The following is an 18,898-nucleotide window of genomic DNA, read 5'->3' as shown; positions in this document are numbered from 1 at the left end:
CTTAGGCAGGAGGGGAGCGGCTGGAGCATGGCATGAACTGGGATCTGAGCTATGATGTGGCATCTTAAGGGATGCAAGGACAACCAGACCAACAATCCATCTTCTTGTCCCAGTTCTGAGCTTGCACAAGTGCCGAGTGCAGGTCCTGGCAGCTCTGTTGTGTCTGTGGTCCCTGGGCATGGATTTTGCATTGCTGCAGGATGGAGTTGGAGGAGCAGCAGTGGGAGCAGGACCAGGCTGCCCTGGGCTGTGGCAAGCAATGAGTGTCCCCTCTGCTCTGCTGCTCTATTTTTAACATGATTTGGGCTTTTTGTTGCGTTTGTGAGCTCTTCAGTCCTCAGAAGGAGCACTGCACCTCCTTTATTTAACTTCATTTGCTCCTTCCCTGTGCTACATCCAAGGGCCAGCCCTGCTGAGCCATGAAGGCTTCCAGAGCTGGAACTGGGTCCCCAGGAGACACCATAAGGTGCAACATCACCCCATTGCCACCTTCTTAAGTTATCAGCACAAGGTTAAGGCAGAGCAAATAAAACCTTTGCTCCTAAGCCGTGTTTTCCAGTTGCTGGGCTGTGACTTGTGTCTGTGGCAGCAGCTTTAGGTGAAGGAGAGGTTGTGAACAGGTCTTGAAATTATTTTTTATTTTTTTTTTGGTAGCTTTCCTGACCCCAAAAACTCCAGGCTTTCCCCTGCTCTTTACCTTGAAGTGTGTATCCTCCACCTGCTTATTACAAGGATAAAAGGAGAAAAAAACCCCCATCTTCTGGGGGGCAGAGGCTCATTCCCTAAATGCCCTAGGGCTCAGCATCGTGGGGTATTTGGCTGCTCTGTTTCCTCCTCGTTTGCAGGTGGAATATAAATCAACATTTTCAGGAAGGGGAAAGCTGAGCCGTGGTTGGGGGGGGGGGGTTGTTTGGAGTTGTCCGAGCGGATCAGAGCGTCGTGTTCTCCTTTTCCCTTTGAACAGATCTGTCTCATCGTGCTGCTGCAGCATTAAATAAAAAAATAGAGCCCAACCAAACGCCTTTTCAAAGGAAACAATCACCTCGTGTGGTTCCCACCTCGGGAAGGAGCTTGTTCCCTTTCTTTCCCAAGTAAATGCCAGTGAAAACAGCCTGTTCCCACCCGGAACAGTGTTTCCCAGCAGGAATATGTACAGACAGGAGGATTTTTTAGCTGGCTTTTTATCAGGATGAGTTAAATTCTCTGGAAAATGTCACCTTATGTGACTTTGCAAGGTCTGACCAGGCTGGCAGTGCCAGGGAGCCAAGCCAAGCCCTTGGATGTGCCTGCTGGGTAAAGTCACCTGGGTGGAGTGACCTTGGCTCCGGTGCCGGCAGGTCCCCGTGTGGGACACGCTGCTGGCCTGGCTCAGGCAAAGACTGGGACACCAGCAGGCTAAAAAAGCAAGTTTGGATGGAAAAATACCTTTGGTTTCCTTCTGGGTTTGAGCAGGAGGGGGAAGGATGCTGATGTGTGTGGGCAGTGTCCTTTGATCAAATCAGGATGTCTCGGGTGTATCGGGGACGGCTGAACACGCTTTGGGGGGTGGTTCTGTGCTCTTTTCCCCTCAGCAAAGCTGAAACCTGCTTGCTGACAGGTGAAAACGTAAGATCAGCACCTTCTTTCCCCTGGGGAAATGGTGTTTCATCCTGTGCTGGCAGGAGTTGAGGCTCTGGAGACCCTCCTGTGCATTAAAGGCTGGGGGTTGGATCAACACCTTCCTCCTGGAGACTTGGGCTGCAGCTCAGCTCAGGCTCAGCCAGGATGGGGGGTTTGGTCAGTGAGGGTTTGTGGGCAGCAGCAGAGGCTTCAAGTGCTGCTTTGTGGCCCTTTGAAGCAGCATCTGATGGTTCATGGGGAGACCAAGCTGGGTTTTGGTGCCCAAATCATCTCAGGAACCACCTTCTGTTCTGTGCTGTCCCTCCCCATCTCAGCAACTGTGGCTGCTTTCCACGGCCCCACGAGCCAGCTAAGACCTTGTGGGATCTCTTCTGTGGATTGAGGCAGTCAAGGAGGTTAAACCAGGGGGTTTTGATCATGTAGTTCTTGGATTATCTGATTGCCAAGTGGCCCAACAGCAAAGCCTCTCATTGAGTTATAAGGGTTTTTGGAGGGGCTCGGGGTTGCTCCAAGTTTGGGCTGGAGTTTGATCCTGAGTGATGAGAACTGGGACAGGCTGGGGCTGGATGTAGAAATCAGAGAAGATTATTTAGGACACGATTCTCTGCCAGCTTGGGAGTGAGGGGACAGCACCTGGGTGCTGGGGAAAATCTCCCTGTGGTTTCCCTGGTCCTCTGGCTGCTGCTGCTGGCTCAGGTGGGTATTTGGCCAGACCCCAAACAACCACCATGTAGGTCCTGAGTCCCCTGAGAATGTGAGGGCTTGGAAGAAGCAGAACATGGTGTGCTCTGACTGCTGATGGTGAGATCCTGGGGACTGGGCAAAGGGATGAGAAACTGCTGCATTTTTGAGGCTCCAAACGAGGTCTCATTCCTCCCCTCTGCCCGAGCCCTCCTTTAATGGGAACATGCAGTGAAACAAGAGTTGTTAAAACTCTCCTTGGCCAGGGCTTTTGATCAGGGAAGTATTAATTACGTTCAAAAGCGGAGGAGAAGGACTAATGAAGGGGAGATCAAAGGGAAGGGGGAGCAGGCAGAGTTTGGAAGTGGAGCTCACCGTGGGGGCTGCTCTGCAGGGACCTGCCCCAGCAGCTGCCGAGGAGGTCCTTGTGCTGCCCGGGCTGTTGGAGGTGGTGGGGCATCCACCAGAGGCTGATCTCCACCAGGCAGCCCTCCCTGGAGTGACCTTGGCTGCCAGCCATGCAAATCATGGGATCAGAGGAGTGGTGATTAATGATTTAGCTGGGGAAGGGCACGAGGCTTTGCAGCTCGTGGCCCAGAAACACGATTTTGGTGCTGGGGAAGTTGTGCAGCCCGTGAGCACCAGGCAATGCCCTGGGGAGAGAGAGGACCAGGGGACTGGGGAGGGGTTAAGTGAAAAGACAATATTGGCACAAGAATAAATAGGAAAAATCCCAATGGAGATGTATTTATGTTGGAAAGAGGGGAAAAACTGCACAGAGGGTGGATGGACTGGCAAACACAAAGCCACCACGATGGAGAGATGGTCTCGGGGGTGATTCCTTGTCGCTGGGAGTGGGTGCTGCCTGATAATTCATTTGCTACTTGATGGGATAAAAATGCAAATATTTGCCTGGATGAATTGTATGTGGCCATGGGGGCTGGTTGAATAATGAAGTGCTTGCATGCAGATGTTTTATCCACTAGCTGGCAGGAGGTATGAGTGGTGTAACCTGTTGGGGAAGATGATGTGACCAGCAATGGGAGCTCCTGGAGCCATGTGGGAAAATACTGACGGAATCATAGGGTCAGGGAACGGCCTGAGCTGGAAGGGACCTTAAAGATCATCTTGTTCCACCCCCCTGCCATGGGCAGGGACACCTTCCTCTAGACCGGGTTGCTCCAAGCCCCATCTTTCAACACTTGCAGGGGTGGGGCAGCCACAGCTCTGGCCAGCCTGTGCCAGGGCCTCACCACCCTCACAGGGAAGGATTTCTGCTCTATGTTCCATCTAACCCTGCCCTCTGGCAGTGGGAAGCCATTCCCCCTTGGCTTGTCCCTCCAGGCCGTTGTCAATAGTCTCTCTCCATCCTGTCAACTCCCTTCAGGTACTGGAAGGCCACAATTAGGTCACCCCAGAGCCTTCTCTTCTCCAGGCTGAACAATCCCAATTCTTTCAACCTTTCCTCATGGCAGAGGGGCTCCATTCCTCTGATCATCTTGGTAGCTTCTTCTCGACTCTCTCCAGCAGCTCCACCTCCTTGTGCTGTTGTTCCCCAGGGCTGGAGGCAGCTCTGCAGGGGGGTCTCACCTGAGGGGGCAGAGGGGCAGAATCCCCCCTCCTGTGCTGCCCCCGCTGAGGGATCAGCCCAGCACATGGGGGGTTCTGAGTTGGACCCTGTCCAGCCTCTCTTCCACCAGCACCCCCAAGTCCTTCTCCTCAGGGCTGCTCTGAATCCATCCCTTCCCCAGCCTGGATTGATCCCGGGGGTTGCCCCAGCCCAGAGGCAGCACCAGCACTTTGCTGGGTCATCTCCAGGTGTAGGACTTCACCTCCCATAGATGCCCACCACCCCTTCCCCAGCCCTGGCTCTGCCATCCCAGGTGTCTCACGCCTGAAAGAACCCTTCCCACCCTCCTTGCCCCTTCCTCACCCTCGCTTTTCCCCTTCCATCCCTCCTGACCCCTCTTTGCCTTTAATGGGAACGAAGCTCCTCCTCGCTGTGCCTTCAGCAGTTTGTTGTCTTGGGCAGGCAGGATTCCCCCAGGAGCTGGATATTTTTAGTGCCCAATATTGTTTTAATCATGGTGAAGAGTGCTGCCTGGCAAATATTATTTTGGGAAGTGCAAAATTAACGATCCTGCTGTCAAGGAAGAATCGGATGGCAGCTAATGAGTTTGGAAGCAGGAGCTGGGTGGAGGATCTGCCACGGGATTAAAGCAGCTTTGAATTTTTCCCTCTTCCATGAAAACTTTGTCCACCTTTTGTGCCATGGGCTCTTTTTCAGAGGTAGATAACCCTGGTCCTTTTTGTGGAACGTGGTTGGTACGTGCCTGGGCTCCCTGGTGACTTCCTTCACCAGCTCTTCCCCCGTGTGTCCTGTGGGAATTATCTGGGGTCTCCTACTTGGCTTAACCATGGGGCAAAAGGCTGACCTGACCCTGCATCCCATGGGGATGAGCAGGGGGTGGATTTGCCCTCAGGGGGGTCTTTGGTTATTGGTGAGCTCTGCTCTGACAAGCCCTGGCTGAGTTGGTCTCCTCCACCTTTTGAGTCTCAGGAGACTCTTCCAAAACGTTGGGCTGCTTTGTGTCCTGCATCCTGAGAGTTTTTCCATGTTGTGATTTCCAGGCTATTTTTGGATTCAAGGGTGAGGGTCTCAGCTGCCTTTGGCCTCTCACAGCCATGGCTCCTGTACAGTACATGGACAGGCAAAAAAGGCAAAGATAAGGGTTTCAGTGGTGGTTTTGGGGCTTCTGTATCTTCTCCCCGATTATGTGTGGGTGGATGGTTGTGACTGGCTCTCAGCCAGCTCCAGACCTGCTTTTCTTCCAGGAATTTCTCTTTCTTTTCTACCCACCTACTGATTTTTCTTGACAATTTGTAATTGATGTGTCCCCCTGTACCTTCTCATCTCAGCTTCCTCTCTGGAACATCTTGTTTGAAGCAGGATTTACATCTTGTTGTGAAAAGTGGGTGCTGAATGTTACCAGCTGAATGTTACACTCTGCTCGTGGAGATTGCTCCTCTAATAATTTGCATGAATAATTCTGTTTCTATTGCTCACACATACAGGATTTGTTGGGACATCCCTGCTCTGGGGTTCAACACCGAGGCCCTGGCAGCAGGTTTCTCCTTTAAGACTTGGTGAATCTGAGCTTGGTTTGCACTGATTGCAGGTGCTCCACCTGTGACTCCAGATCCTTAGGGATGAACCTGCATCAGATGGTCATCCTCAGAGTTGGAGAAACTACAGAGGGAACTGTGGTCACTGTGCCCTGGGAATGCTGCCCCAGAGCTCATCCTGGAGTCTTTTAGTTGAGGAAGAGGACCTGCACCCTGTGATTTGGGCTTTTTTAGCCTTGGTTCCTCAGCTTTGGCTCGCAGAATCAATGAGACCTTGGAGACTGAGTCCAACTCATGACCCAACACCACCGTGCCAACCAGCCCACGGCACCCAGTGCCACCTCCAGTCTTCCTTGAATTCCACCAGGGGCAGTGATGCCAACCCCTCCCTGGGCAGCCCATTCCAATGTCTAATCACCCTTTCTGTGAAGAAATTCTTCCTGATGTCCAACCTAAACGTCCCCTGCACAGCTTGAGACAACGTCCTCTCGTCCTGATGGGCTCCTTCCCACCCAGAGAGTTTTGCATCTTCCTGTCTCAGCAATGGTGCTGGGAAAGTGTTGTGCTGGCCAAGGGCCTGGGGGAGCCTCACCCTGCCCTTGGAGACAAGGATGCTGTGCAATCCCATCCCAAAGGGATTTTTTGTTATTTTCCTGTGTTCCATAGCCAGGGCTGGGGGGAAGGGGTTTTGCACTTTGAATATTGTGGCAGTTTTGGGCAGTGCAACATAAGAAAGACATGAAGTCGCTAGAGAGTGTCCAAAGGAGGGCAAAAAGGATGGGGAAGGACCTTGATTTGAAGCCCAGTGGAGGACACTGAGGGCACTTGGTGTGTTCAGCTGGAGAAGAAGAGACTGAGGGGAGCTCACTGCAGTTACAACTTCCTTGTGAGGGGAAGAGCAGGGGCAGGCTCTGTGGAAACCAGGAACAGGACCCCAGGGAATGGCCTGAAGTTGTGTCAGGGGAGATTTAGGTTGGATATTAGGAAAAGGTTCTTCCCCCAGAGGGTGATCGGGCACTGAACAGGCTCCCCAGGACCGTGGGCACAGCACCAAGGCTGCCAGAGCTCAAGGAGCATTTGGATGATCCTCTGGGGCACCTGGTGTGACTGTTGGGGATGGTCCTGTGCAGGGCTGAGGGTTGGACTGGATGATCCTTTTGGATCCCTTCCAGCTCAGTGTATTCTGTGATAATTTGTACATTACCTCCAGAGCCCACTTGTGCCTCTGCTCGAGGCTTGTGCTGAAGCAAAGCTCTTGCTGGGGAAATGAAGGGGTTTGACAGCCCTGAGGAGGGAGGCAGGGCCATCTCCCTGCAGCCCAGAGCTGCCTGCAAGTGAACAATTCCTCTGTGAACTTGTCCTGGTGCTTGTTCTGGTCTCCACCCACTGCAAACCACCGTTCACCCCAGGCCACCAGCTCCTGGATATCTTCATGCCATTAACATGATGGTCTGGGCTCCTTTGCACCTCTCCTGACATTGCTGAGATGTTTTGGAAGCTGGTGCTGGTTTCTCGATAGATGCAGTGTCAAATTTCTGAATTTCAGATATTTTTAGAGCACCCAGGCAATCTCTTTGCTTTTTAGAAGCATTTCTGGGCCACAGGCAGGTGTTTTCCCTGCAGATCCTCAACCCTTCCTCATCTGCCACCCTCCCCAGAGGCACGGAGGAGGCCAGCTTGCTCCAACAGATTGGAGGAGAACATTATTTATTTGTAAAGGTCCCTGGCTGCAGCAAGGAAGAGCAGGGAGTGACACTGGGGACTGGCACAGCACGGAGCCAGCTGGCATGGGATGCCCTGGAGCAAGAGCTGCTGGTGACAAATGACGTGATTTTGCAGAGTTTGGCTCTTTCTGAAGGAAAAAGCAGGACTTTGTGGTGGTCCCTGTGGTCCCTTTGTGCTGGGAAGCTAGGTTGGGTGTGTGGTGAGGCCTGGCTGCTCTTGGAGCCCACAGTGGGGTCAGGGAATTGGGATCTGCTCTTGGCTTGACTATTAGTCCCTGTCTACCCTTGTGATGTGTCCTTGTGTCCTTAGGTTAACCTGCCTCCTGGGAGGATGGGAGGAGGATTTGGGAATGAGAGCTCCCACAGCATTGCATGGATTTGAGGGGTGGGGGCCTCCTGAGCTGTGCTCTGCAGTCCCATCTCAGCGCAGGTCACCTGCTGTACCCAGCTCCAAGCACCTGGTGCCTTCAAGGAACTTTAAGCCACCAACCCAACACCCTCCACCTTGTCTGACAAGCTCTGTGAAGCATCACTTGCCAGATTTATTCTGCTCCTGAGAGCACTGGTGTCTCCAGAGACCAGTGGGATTCAGTCCAAAGGACCCTACGGATATGGTGACCGATGGAGGGAGGATCCACCTGGAGCAAGACGAGTGGAATTTGCAGTGTGGTTGTGAGTGAAGGATTGTCTGGAGTCCTCATGCCAAGGACACCTCCTGCAGGTGATTGAACACCTCTTTAGGTCTAGACCTTGCTCTTTCCTGGGCTTTTAAACTTCAAGCTAGAGGGAAGAAAGGACTGGATTTATACAGCTGTCCCTACTAAGTGACCCTCAACTTCCTGGTTTACGAACCACCTCTTTACAGACAGCCCAGCTCTTCACCGAGCTGAATCAAAGCTGGATGTCTTAGTGTTTATTGGCACGATTTAGGGTGCTGCAGCTTCCTATCAAAACATGTGGCTGTTGGTGCAGGGAACCTATTCAATCCTTCAGTCTTGGAGAGTCTCTCCTGCGCCACCTTCCACGTTTTTCTCCAAGGCTGGTGACTCCAGGAGCTCTGAGTGTGTGGGTTTGGGTGTCTCGGTCACAGAACGAGCTGCTCCACGCTCCTGCATTTCCGAGGTGGGGTGGAACTCACCTCTTGCCCTCTGGTAATGACATTTCACAGGGTGATGTTATGTCCAGGTGGTTAAACAGAGGGCATTTGAGTTGCAAAACGAAGGTGGGTCACAGCAGCACCTGCTGCCCTTCCTGTGGGGGAAGATTTCTGCTTTGCTGGGAGGCCACGGAAACAAACCCACCCTTGGAGATACCACCCTGCTCCCCCACCTGCAGCCAAGCATCATCTCCAGGCATCAGAGGGGAAGGTTTGCAACCAAAGCCACGGCTCAGGTCCTGGATCTGGAGGCGAGACTCATTTTCCTGGAGTTGGCACGGGGTTGGGGTGGACGCTCTGTGCTGGGGAGATGGAAGGCAGAGAGGGATGTGCTGTTGGTCCCCAGGGAATGACGCCACAGGTGGCAATGGGCCAGTTGGTTGTGTAGGTGCCCACTGGCTCTGCAGACACTTCTAGCTCATCCAAAAAACCGCAGTTGCAGAAGCACTCTTTGCTGCTGGCCTCTCCGTTTCCAGGGGCAAACGGGGGCGAATGGCTCTTCTCCAATTTCCAGTCGGACCAAAGCACTCCGAGCCGAGCGAACCGCGCACAAAACAACTTCTCCGGGAAGAAAAACACTTATTTTCCCACCCGAAATACATATCTCTGGCTAATGCTAATTGCATATCTGTGAATAATGCTAATTGCACGCAACCTCTGGGAAGACATATGTGGATAATAATACCTCGGTCTTCAAACATCCTCTTCAGAAACCTCATGAATATGACTCAAATGCCTCAATTTTGTCCCTTTAAACACTCCCCGCTCTATCACGAGGCCAACGAGCGCGGCGGGGGGCGGAGGAGCCTCTTTCCAGCGGGCGATGTAGGTCATGCTCCAGTTTTTCTTTCTCCAACAAGCAGCTGTGGGACCTTCCTCCTCCCAAACCTCTTCATGCCCAGATCCAGGAGTGCAGCGCCATGGCTGATGGCACTAAGTCGTGGTCTCACCAGTGGAGAAGGGCTGGAGCTCACTGAGAACCTTCTTCAGCCCGTGGATGTGGATATTGGTGCTGGCCAGATGTTGGGCTTGGAAGACTTGGCCACAAAAGTTGGGTTTTTGGGTCAATATGGGAAGAGGGGTTGGGGGATAAGTATCCCTTCTGAGGGCTGCTTCTATGCTGAGGGGTGGGACCACGAGCGTGTGGCCGTCTGGGTGGCCTCTGTTTGTCCCACGTGTGTCTCTCCAACTCAAGAGATTTGCTTTTCCAGATGTTCTCCAGGACCTTCCAGAAACGAAGCTCCCCGTTTTGGTGCTCCCCACCCACGTCTCTCCGTGCCCCCCAGCTCCCAGGGATGCTCAGGGAGGTCCCTCCTCACCCCTGTGGTCCCTTCCTGGCCGTGTGACCCCTCCGTGGCGGTCCCGGGGGGACGTACGGCTCGTTCCTGGGAATCTGGCTGTCTCCAAGGCTGGTAAATATAGCTCCAGCGAGAGCATGTCTGCATGCGTGTGACAGTCTGTGCAGCCAAGCTCTATTTTTAGGAGTGCTGGCAGAGGACACACACACGGATCTAATCACAGCTTCTCCCAGGCAAATGTTCCCTTTCTCTGGCTTTCAAGCCATGCTTATCAATTTCCTCCGCATTGTTTCCTTCCCCTCTTCTGTGACATGACAACCTGCTCTGGGGAGGAGGGAGAAAACAAGCTGTGATGGGAAAGAAAATTGGGAGTGGGGAGATATCTGGGCGGGAGCAGCGTCTGCCACCCTCCCCCTCTCCCCCCCCAAATATAGGGATGCTCTTCCAGCCAACAGCCCCATCCTCATGGGTGGGCTTGGGGGGTGCTCCAGGGGCTGCGTGGCCCCTGGGACAGCTGGGTGGAAAGGCAGGGAGCACTGGAATGTCCCCAAGCCACCCAGGTTTGCTTTGTAGGGTGACAGAGGAAGAGCACGGAGCAGGGAGGAAGGCTGAGTGACAAAAGCCACATCCTTCAGGCTGGGCTTCAGTGCCGTTGGCAGGAAGGGGCTGTTAATTTTTTAAGGCTTGTAGGATGTCCAGCTTTTCCTTGGTGTGTCTCCCCCTTGGCACGGCCCTCCAGGGAGGGATGACATCGATGACAGGTTGGTACTGTGCCACTGGAGGTCCTGGTGCACGTCCTGCTGTGCTCTGGGCTGGACACCCCCAAAAATCTCCCAGTGCTGCTCACAGCTCCCATGGGAGGAATATTCTGATTTATTTAATTCACCCTGAGGGCCACACGTGGTGGAATTCCACAGGGTGACCAACCTCCAGCAGCTCCAAGTCTGGAGGGTGTCACACCCGTGGCTGCTCCAAGGCATAAATATTTCCATAAGCAATGCATCTCAGCCAAGAAAAGTGTATTTTTCCTCTGGCTGATTTGCAGGCAGAGGCAAGAGGAGCTTCCCAGGGTCTCTCCCTGATTCATTAAGTGGTCAGAAGCAATTAATTTAACCCCTTGCTTTCTCTGTTTGGAAAGACAAGGGACTATTAATTGCCATTGGAGGTGGCAAAGATGGATGAAGGCAGTTAACGCTCGCCCCGAGCTTTCAGGGCAGTTTCTGTTTGCTTCAGATAATGAAACTAAACCAGTTTGATCTCCCAAATTCAGCAGAAATCCTGGTGTTTTTAGCTAAAATGCTCCTCGCCTTGCATTAACAGAGCAAGAAAGATTCATTGTGGTTTAAACAGGACCGCGGCACGGAGCCTGATTTTGGGGAAAATATTCTTTTCTCAGAACCAGCTACAAAAGAGACGTTTTCTAGTTCAGTGGCGTAAAGATATAAAGAATATTCTGAAGCAGAATTACCATTTTTTAAAAATTCTTGGTGAAGAAGACCGTGGAAATTGTCCTGGTGGCGACGCCGGTGACGTTTGCTTTGACGCGTCTTCGACTTTTGATGTTCCAGTGAAAAGTCCGAAGCTGTTTTGTTGAGCAGAAATTTAATTTTTTAAAAAAATAATTCCTAATTTTTTTAAAAAAATCCTAATTAAGAAAATCACCCTAATTAAAAAAAATATTAAAATGCTTAAATAAGATAATTTTTTTCCTTGAAATTTAGCAGAAAAAGGCAAACTGGGTGTTTACCGGGGAAAAAGCGTGGTGGGCGTCGCCAGCCTGGAAAAGCCATTTTTAATTCCAGACTTGAGCCAAAAAAAGGCATCACGTAGGACATATTAGGAAGAGAATGGTGGTGGCACCTGAAGGCCCTGTCCCTCCCTGCCCTTGGCTCCTCAGGGTGATGTGCCAAACCCCCAGTGCCATATATTTTCCAAACGGGCTCTCTGCTTCGCTTTCCCACTCCCCATAAACACGGCGTTTTGTCTCCCAGGGAAGATGCACTCCCGCTTTTATAAGCCCGTCTTAAGCACCACTTCTTAGATCAATGGCTTTAAATGAAAAAAAAAGAAAGCTCTTTTGAATACAAATGTGGCATTTACTTCCTTAATGCCTCTCCTGCGCTAAGCTCCCTTCAAACCCATCAGAGCCACTTTAATATATCGAACAGAACTCCCCTCATTTTGATGCTAATGCAGCATTTCATGCAGATAATGTGCTTGAATCATGCACTGAAATACATTAAAGGTGAAACCAAGAGCTCCAAGGAACCGCTGGTGGCTCAGCTTTCTCCTCCTTCTCCATTTCCACGGGCAAGCCAGGTCTTGCCAAGCTCCCTGGCAGATCCCAGGCAAAGCTTGTCCTGTGTAATTTGGTTCATGTCTTTTAATTTAATCAAAACACTCCAAATTGCCTGATTTTTTTTTCTTTTTTTTCGTTGCAGTGGGATGTTCACTCATGGGACTTCTTGCTGCAGGATGCTCTGGAGGACAAATTGGACTTCACCAGCTCGTGGAGAAGAGGTTTCCAGGGGATTTTAAGCCTCGTGGTCTGGATTCAGCCTCCAGCATCCCTGTGCCAGGACGTGCTGAAAGCCAGCAATGAGTTCTTAAAGCCAGGAAGAACATCTCCTCACTCTTATTTTGTGCTTGCAAGCTTCTCCATCTCCTCTTGGCCTCCTTCAGAGGTGTGGGAATTGCTGATCCCACCTGGATGTCTCACAATATTCCTCATCATGCATCATTTGGGTGTCCCCTGGTGATGGGAGAGCAGCTGCTTCTTCCATTCGCTGTCCGGAGGCAAAACTAACAACAGCAAAGCTCAAAATTTGGGTCAATGTGAACTGTATCTTTATTAGGGGGGGGAAAAAAATAATAATGTCTCAAGTTTCCATTTTGGGTCAGCAGGTGTCAGAGGACCTGCCAGGAAAAACATCTTGTTGAAAAGAAATTAATTTATTTGTGGAAACCTCATTTTGTTTTGAAGAAATCAAAGGCAGGCGCGTCAAGGTTTGGAAAGACTTTCAACTGTGCTTTTCTCTTGCTGTGTCATGGAAAAAGAAAGCCGGATTTCTGCTGGAATTCTGTGATCTGGGTCTGAAAGTGCCTGTGAGACCCAGAGGAGCTGCTTCCTCCCAGGTGGGACGTACTCGTGTCCAACATTTACTGCCCTCACCGTGGTCTAGTGGCTGAATAATCCCCTCCAAAGCTGTTCCCAGCTGCAGAGGGGAGCAAGTGGAGCCTCTTAACTCTGCTTTTGTAGATTGGGCTCATTCCTCTTAATTAGTGGCGCTCACTAATGAGCAGCCACCCCTTCAGCGAAGCCAAAGGAGGGGCAAAGGCTGTATTAGAAGCCCTGTGGGGCAGCTTGGTGTCTTCTCCTTGCATGGGAGAAGAAAATGTTGATGCAGATGGAAAATCTTTTCCTATTTTCAGCCTCTGGAGGTGAGGTAACCCCTTTCCCATCCCCCCATGGGTACCATTGTCATTTTTGTCGTTCCTCAGGTGATGACCCCCCTGCAGATGATGCCTGGACGACCACATTTGGGGCTCCACCTCTTTGACTGTCCTAAGGTGAGGCCCAGCTTGCAGGGAACGTGGGCTGGATGTGCTGACTCTGATGGGATAAAGATGGGACCCCTCTGTGTGTGGGTAACCCCATAAACTTCACAGTCTGGAAGGAACATGGATCTGGAGGAGACCCAGGCCCAGGTCCTGGTGACGATGTGACTGCTGGGAACGTGTCTCCTGGGGGGCCTAAAGAAGCAGAGAGAGGAAACAAAACCTTTCTTCTGCTCATCTGCTTTGCTTCCTGGAAATCTTCTTTTCCAAGCAGCTCTGCCCTTGCTGCAGCCCTGTCTTGGAGGCTTTCCAGCTGCTCTGAGAAGAAGCCTGGTCCAAGGTTAACAAGACTGAGTTGGAGCTGTGTGACTCTGCTTTCCTTGCTGCCCCAAAATAGGTCAGTCTGGGCGACATGACCCTTGCCAGAGCATCCCACAGCCCTTTCCTTGCTGGCAGTACCACCCCCATCCCTCTGCCAGCCCAAAGTCCACCCGGGAAGGGTCCTGAGGCTGGGGCCAGAGCTTTCCTTGGGTTGGAAGCTCTTGTCAAACACCCGCAGGCATCTGTCCTGATCTGAACCGTCCTCTGCTCGACAAACCCGTCTCTCCCATTATGATAACTCCCACTGACATTTCACCAGGACATTTCTTCCCGAAGGGATTCCCGTAGCACTTCTCCCCCTGCTGGAACGTGGCCACCAGCGAGGCGGGTGCCCGTCCCTCATCCTCCCGTGCTGGCACTCGGGGCAGGGGATGCTGCTCGACACATCCTGGGGCAAGGCAGGAGAGCACCAAGAATGGCTCGGAGGGCTGGGAAAGGGGATGTTTTGGAAGGAAAACCATGAGAAAATGTGTGAAAGCACGGGGATGCTCTCCATGCTGAGCCACCGGGCAGATCCTGGGGTGAAATGTGAGTGGAGCATGGCAGGAGGTCACCTCAGACCATGTCATGAATTTTTCTTGCCAGCATTAGAGTTCCAGTACTGGAGAAGGTGTGGTAAAGCCCTTCAGGTCTTAGCTGGAATGGGAATGGCAAAGGCAGAGCTTGGAAAGGGAGGGGGGTCACTCCTGCCCCTCAACTCCAGCAGGAGGTTCGGGGAATTAAAGGGTACAAGCAGGGAGCTCTCCCAGGCTGATGCCTTTCCTGTGCCCTGTCCCTGCTCACATGTCTTCTCCTCGCAGGTGGCGCCTCAGCTCGTGGCTGAGCATCCCTGGTCCATCGTGTCCTCCTGCCACTGACGCAGACGGGTCCAAGCCGAGCGCGCAGAGGGAGCCCGGGATGGATGGAGCGATCCGACCTCCTTTCCCAGGCTCACCCCGGGTTTTAGCGAAGAGCTCTGTCACTGCAGGAGGTGGAGGGGGGGGCGCAGCACCGAACAAATGCTTTGTGACAGCCGGGAGATGCCGTGGCCTTTGCGATGGAGCGGAGCTGACGGGCGGCACCGCTCCCTCTGCGAGCTGAGCATCCCCTTCCAGCGCTGCTCCGCAGGGATCGCGCCTGCGGAACGGAGCTGGGAGGCGGAGTCAGCAGAGGCCGACTGGACCCCTTGGAGAGGGGCTCGGACCCCCTGGAGCCCCCTTGGAGGAGGCCTTTTCGTGCAGAGTGCAAGCTACATCCGTAGTTACTGCCCTGTTTTCAAACTTCGTTGCTGTTTTTATCCCCTCTCCCTGGTGCTGGATGTGGGTCCTGAGCCTTCTGCTGCAGCCGGTGCTGCTGGTGCTGGGTTCACCCCCGCATCCTTGTGGATCTGCAGCGGTTCTTGCTGGAATGCATACGGTTTGCATCAAGATGAAGGAACTCTCAGGGATTTTTGGAGCATCAGCAAGACATGGGGCAGCTGGAGAGCATTCCTGGCCATCCACAGTCACGATTTGGTGCAGCCTTTAAGGGTTCTCTGTTCCATGGACCATTGTGCTCAAACGGGATGGGCACTGGGACAGCCACTTCGGGGCTGGGAGATCTTCCCCTGGCAAATCAGGGAGTTTTGGGAATTTCTAACCAAGCATCCCCCTTCCCTGGGACGAGCTGAGCCGTTCTGCCCCGAGCCCGTGGGGGCTGCGCTTGCCAGGGCTTGTGTTCCCCCCAGCACCTCCAGCCAAGCTCATTTCCCCAGTTAAACGTTATTAGTCCTTGAATGAAAGGAGGAGGGAGGCAGAGAGGAAGGATTTTTATTGGGAAGTCGTTTGTTCCTTAATTGAATTGCTCCCGTTAACAGCGGTGAGAGAAGGGGAACAAAAAGCCAAATGGGAGGTAAAGGCGCTTATTTGCTTCTGCTTGAGAGGAGCTAATATTAATAAACTTCTGGATGAAGGGATTTGTAAGGGTTTGATAGAGGGATTAACTCCAAAATGATGATTAGATTTTCTGGAGTAAACTCCCTGATAAACAAGGGAGACAAGATGCAGATGTTATCCCTGCACGGAGTGGGGTCCCTCCCAGCTGCCAGATCTGGAGCATGAAGGAGTCACTCCCTGCTCTGGGACAGGGGACTTCCTCCAGGTTTATCCCAAAACCAAGCAGAGGTGATGTCCTGGGCCCTTCCTAAAATGCCTTGGTTGTCACTCACCACGAAGACACTGCAAACCTCACCTTGGGTGGAGGTTTGCACTTGGAAGAACCATATGCACTAAGGAGCAGGATCTGGGGGCCACTGGGTGTCCATCCTGGTGGTGACCCCACCAGCCAGGTCCCATCCCAGGGATGGATGTTTGGAAAAACTGTGGTCTCCACGCAGCTTTTTCTGGGAGTACAGTCGGTGGGCGTTGATGTTTTAGGGGTGTGGGAAGTGTTGGGTCAAACTTTCACCCTTGGAGAAACTTCTGAGCTCTTTTCTCTTGCCTTTTTGGCTTTCTTTTAATGAAATATTTTATTTCAGGCATCTTGATAGGCTACTGATTAAAAAAAACCAACAGTTTGACTTTTGCCCTTTTAATTATTCTTATATTTTTTCTTAATTTAAAAATGAATGTAAGCAGAGGATACAAACCCCTGAAACAGAGCTGGGGCAAATACACACACGTTGTCCCGAGGCAAAGAAAATCCCTCTGCTTGTCTTCAACTCATTTTTTTTTTCCTCTTTGATTTTTCTGAATCTTTTTTTCAACCCAAATATATCTGTTTCCTCAAGTTTTTGTTTTTTTCCCTGGATTAACTCTCCCTGCTGTTACCTATTCCATGTAGAGGTAGATCACCCAACCCAGAGATGTCCCAACCTGCTGCTGCACTTCCCAGCCCTGGAGATGCAGATCCCACTGGAGCTGAATGGCTCCATCCCAGCATCAACAGGCAATCTGGGCTGTTTGGATTTCATTCCACACACTTGTTTCCTTGGAGTGGAATGTTTAAGGGACAGGGGGAAGAATAATCATTCAGAGGGTTGACATCACACTCCAAACATCATATTTTATCTGCTGTAAATTATGATGATCCTGTAGGGAATGCCACCCAGGGTAGCAATGCTTGGATGCCTTCCCCCCTAGTTCCTGCTTTTGACAGTCTGAGCTTAAACTTTGCGCTCAGTTTATGCAAAAGGAAACAAAAAAGTCAAAACCAGCCAAAAAAAAGTCCTTGTGGGAAGCTGGAGGTGCTCAGCCAAGGCAGGGGAGGGAGGGTAAAGGCAAAGAAGGAATTTGGTTCCTTGGTCTCCCCAGGGGATTTGAGGGCATTGGGATACCAGTGAGGCTTTAGGGGTGGGATGAAGCTGAGAAACAGAATGGGGAGAGGATGGGCTTTACTGTTCCTCTTTCCCTGAATTTACTCATCATTTTAATGCTTTCAAACCACCCAGAACAAAACGTTTTGGTTGTGTTTTCTTAGGGTAGAGCAGAAACCTGATCCCTCTGGGACGGGAAGATATCCCTCTTCCCTGTCTGAATACTCATCATTCCCAACTTTATCCAAGAGAACAAGTCTGCTTTCTCCTCCACAGCCTTTCTCCTCTCTCATCCCTCCTCTGCCGTTCTCGCTGCCCGGGAAGCCTGGAGGAGACTTCTGGCAGCCAGGATGGTTTATGGCTGATGAGGCCCTTCAGGGAGCCACAGCTGGGAATGTGAGGGTGGCATGGTCATTTTTTTGGGATGCTTCCATGTCTTCCAGCTCTGGGTGTGCAGTGACTCACTGTGACCAGCAGCCGGTGACTCAGGGGCAGCTGCTGTGGGATCCTCCATAGGGAATGGCCTCGATTTGCTCCAGGAAGGATGGAGGGAAGGTAGAGCCCATTTCATCACCTCTCATGGCAGCCACAGCCCGCAGCCTGTGCTCACCAGTACCCCCTTCCCCATCCCTGGAGACCCCAAATGGGCAGCACGACACCCCAGCCCCTGGTGTTTGCTCCTGCCACCCTCTCCTTGTGCCAAGGTGTCCTCACCTGCCACCTGCCTTTGTCCCCAACATGCCTGGCTTTGAGGATGGGAGGTCTGGACCCCTCCTGGGCTCTCTCACGATGCTGCCTTCTCCCAGAATCCCATTCTCCCTGGCTCATCAATCCATTGGGCTGGAGGAGAACCTTTTCCAAGACTCCTTTCTCCACACAGTGGTATTTAAATCCTCTCCATATGCTGAAGTGATGCTGATGGATGACAGGAGGACATCACGGGATGAAGACAAGGGTATGGCACGTGCTCCTCCATCCTGGATCAGGCAGGATAGGGGGATTATTGCCATCTCAAACCTGCAGATGTGTCAGATCCTGCTCTTGCCAAGCAACCTCCAGGCTATTTTTCTTACTAGTTCACAGGGTTAGCTAATAAAGACAACTTGACTTGATGTCCTTTGACTTCTGTGTCGTGTTTGACTTAATTGTGCATCCCAGCCTGACAAGATCCAGCGCCGGGCCAGCGCTGGGCAGCCCGTGGTAAATGGATCAGAAGTGGTTCGTGGGGGGATCCTCGGTGCTGCTCTGCTGCTCTTTGCTGTGTTTCTCACTGAGCTGAAAAATGATATCAGATAAGTGCTGGACTCACCTGCAGATGCCAAAATGTGCCGGAGCAGAAAGGGGAAGCAAATAACCTGGTAAATAGGGCTGGCTCCGGTGGTGCTGTGCCCAGATCCATCTGCTGTGGGCAGGGCAGGGCAGATCCGTGGATGCCGAGGAAAACCAGGAAGGAATGTAACGTCTGTGTCCCAAGAAGAGCCTCGTTGGCTGGAGGTTGCCTTGTTGGCCCCAGGCTGGAGGTGCTCCCAGGGAGGCGAAAGGGATATGTGGAAGCAGATGGTTGGGAAGAGCATTGTGTTCCCAGCATCCATATCCATCAGCGGTGTTGGTGGGGAAACTGAGGCACATAAGGATAACATGGGAGATGGTTTCTCCCCCAAAATCGTGGAATACCTCTGCTTTTTATTTTTTTAGGGAATGTGGATCTGGGGCTGAACCTTTCCTTGTCCCTGAACAACCAAAGCCAAGCCCCCCCTCTGATCTTCCACTTCTCTTGTTTCCCGACCTTGCCACCCTGAATTGTTGGAAAAATGCCTCTTAATTGCTCCACACTCGCTTCTTTGCTAATTAACCACCTTGCAAGCATTTAGTAAGTGATGCTCTCTCTTCCTAATTACCAGGAATAGGTGATTCCTGCCTCCCAGAAGCAAACTGATTTTTCCCTGCTGGCAAACAGATTTCCTTATTTTTTAAATTTGATGGGCTGAGAGAGCTGGTGTTCTGTGGAGAGGCAGGTCCAGCTCCAGAGGGAAGTTTGATCCTACAAAGTGCTGTTCAGGGGCCTCCCTTGTTCCCCTGCAGT

At 52.0% G+C, this 18,898-nt stretch overlaps 1 long non-coding RNA gene across 2 annotated transcripts; it reads left to right on the top strand.

Moving 5' to 3' along the window:
• Positions 1-623: 623 nt before the first annotated feature.
• LOC135420765 (uncharacterized) lies at positions 624-17,927 on the top strand. Of its 2 annotated transcripts, none has more exons than XR_010433698.1 (3): positions 624-2,316; positions 12,047-13,560; positions 14,345-17,927. It is a non-coding gene; the product is annotated as an uncharacterized LOC135420765 (long non-coding RNA). The 2 variants fall into 2 exon arrangements; XR_010433699.1 differs by lacking the exon at positions 624-2,316 and adding an exon at positions 6,386-9,719.
• The last annotated feature ends 971 nt before the right edge of the window (positions 17,928-18,898 follow it).

Source organism: Pseudopipra pipra, chromosome 12, assembly GCF_036250125.1.
Source record: "Pseudopipra pipra isolate bDixPip1 chromosome 12, bDixPip1.hap1, whole genome shotgun sequence".
Classification (NCBI taxonomy): domain Eukaryota; kingdom Metazoa; phylum Chordata; class Aves; order Passeriformes; family Pipridae; genus Pseudopipra; species Pseudopipra pipra.
The sequence above is the reverse complement of the archived record's forward strand: the minus strand, read 5'-3'. Positions and strand labels throughout refer to the sequence as shown.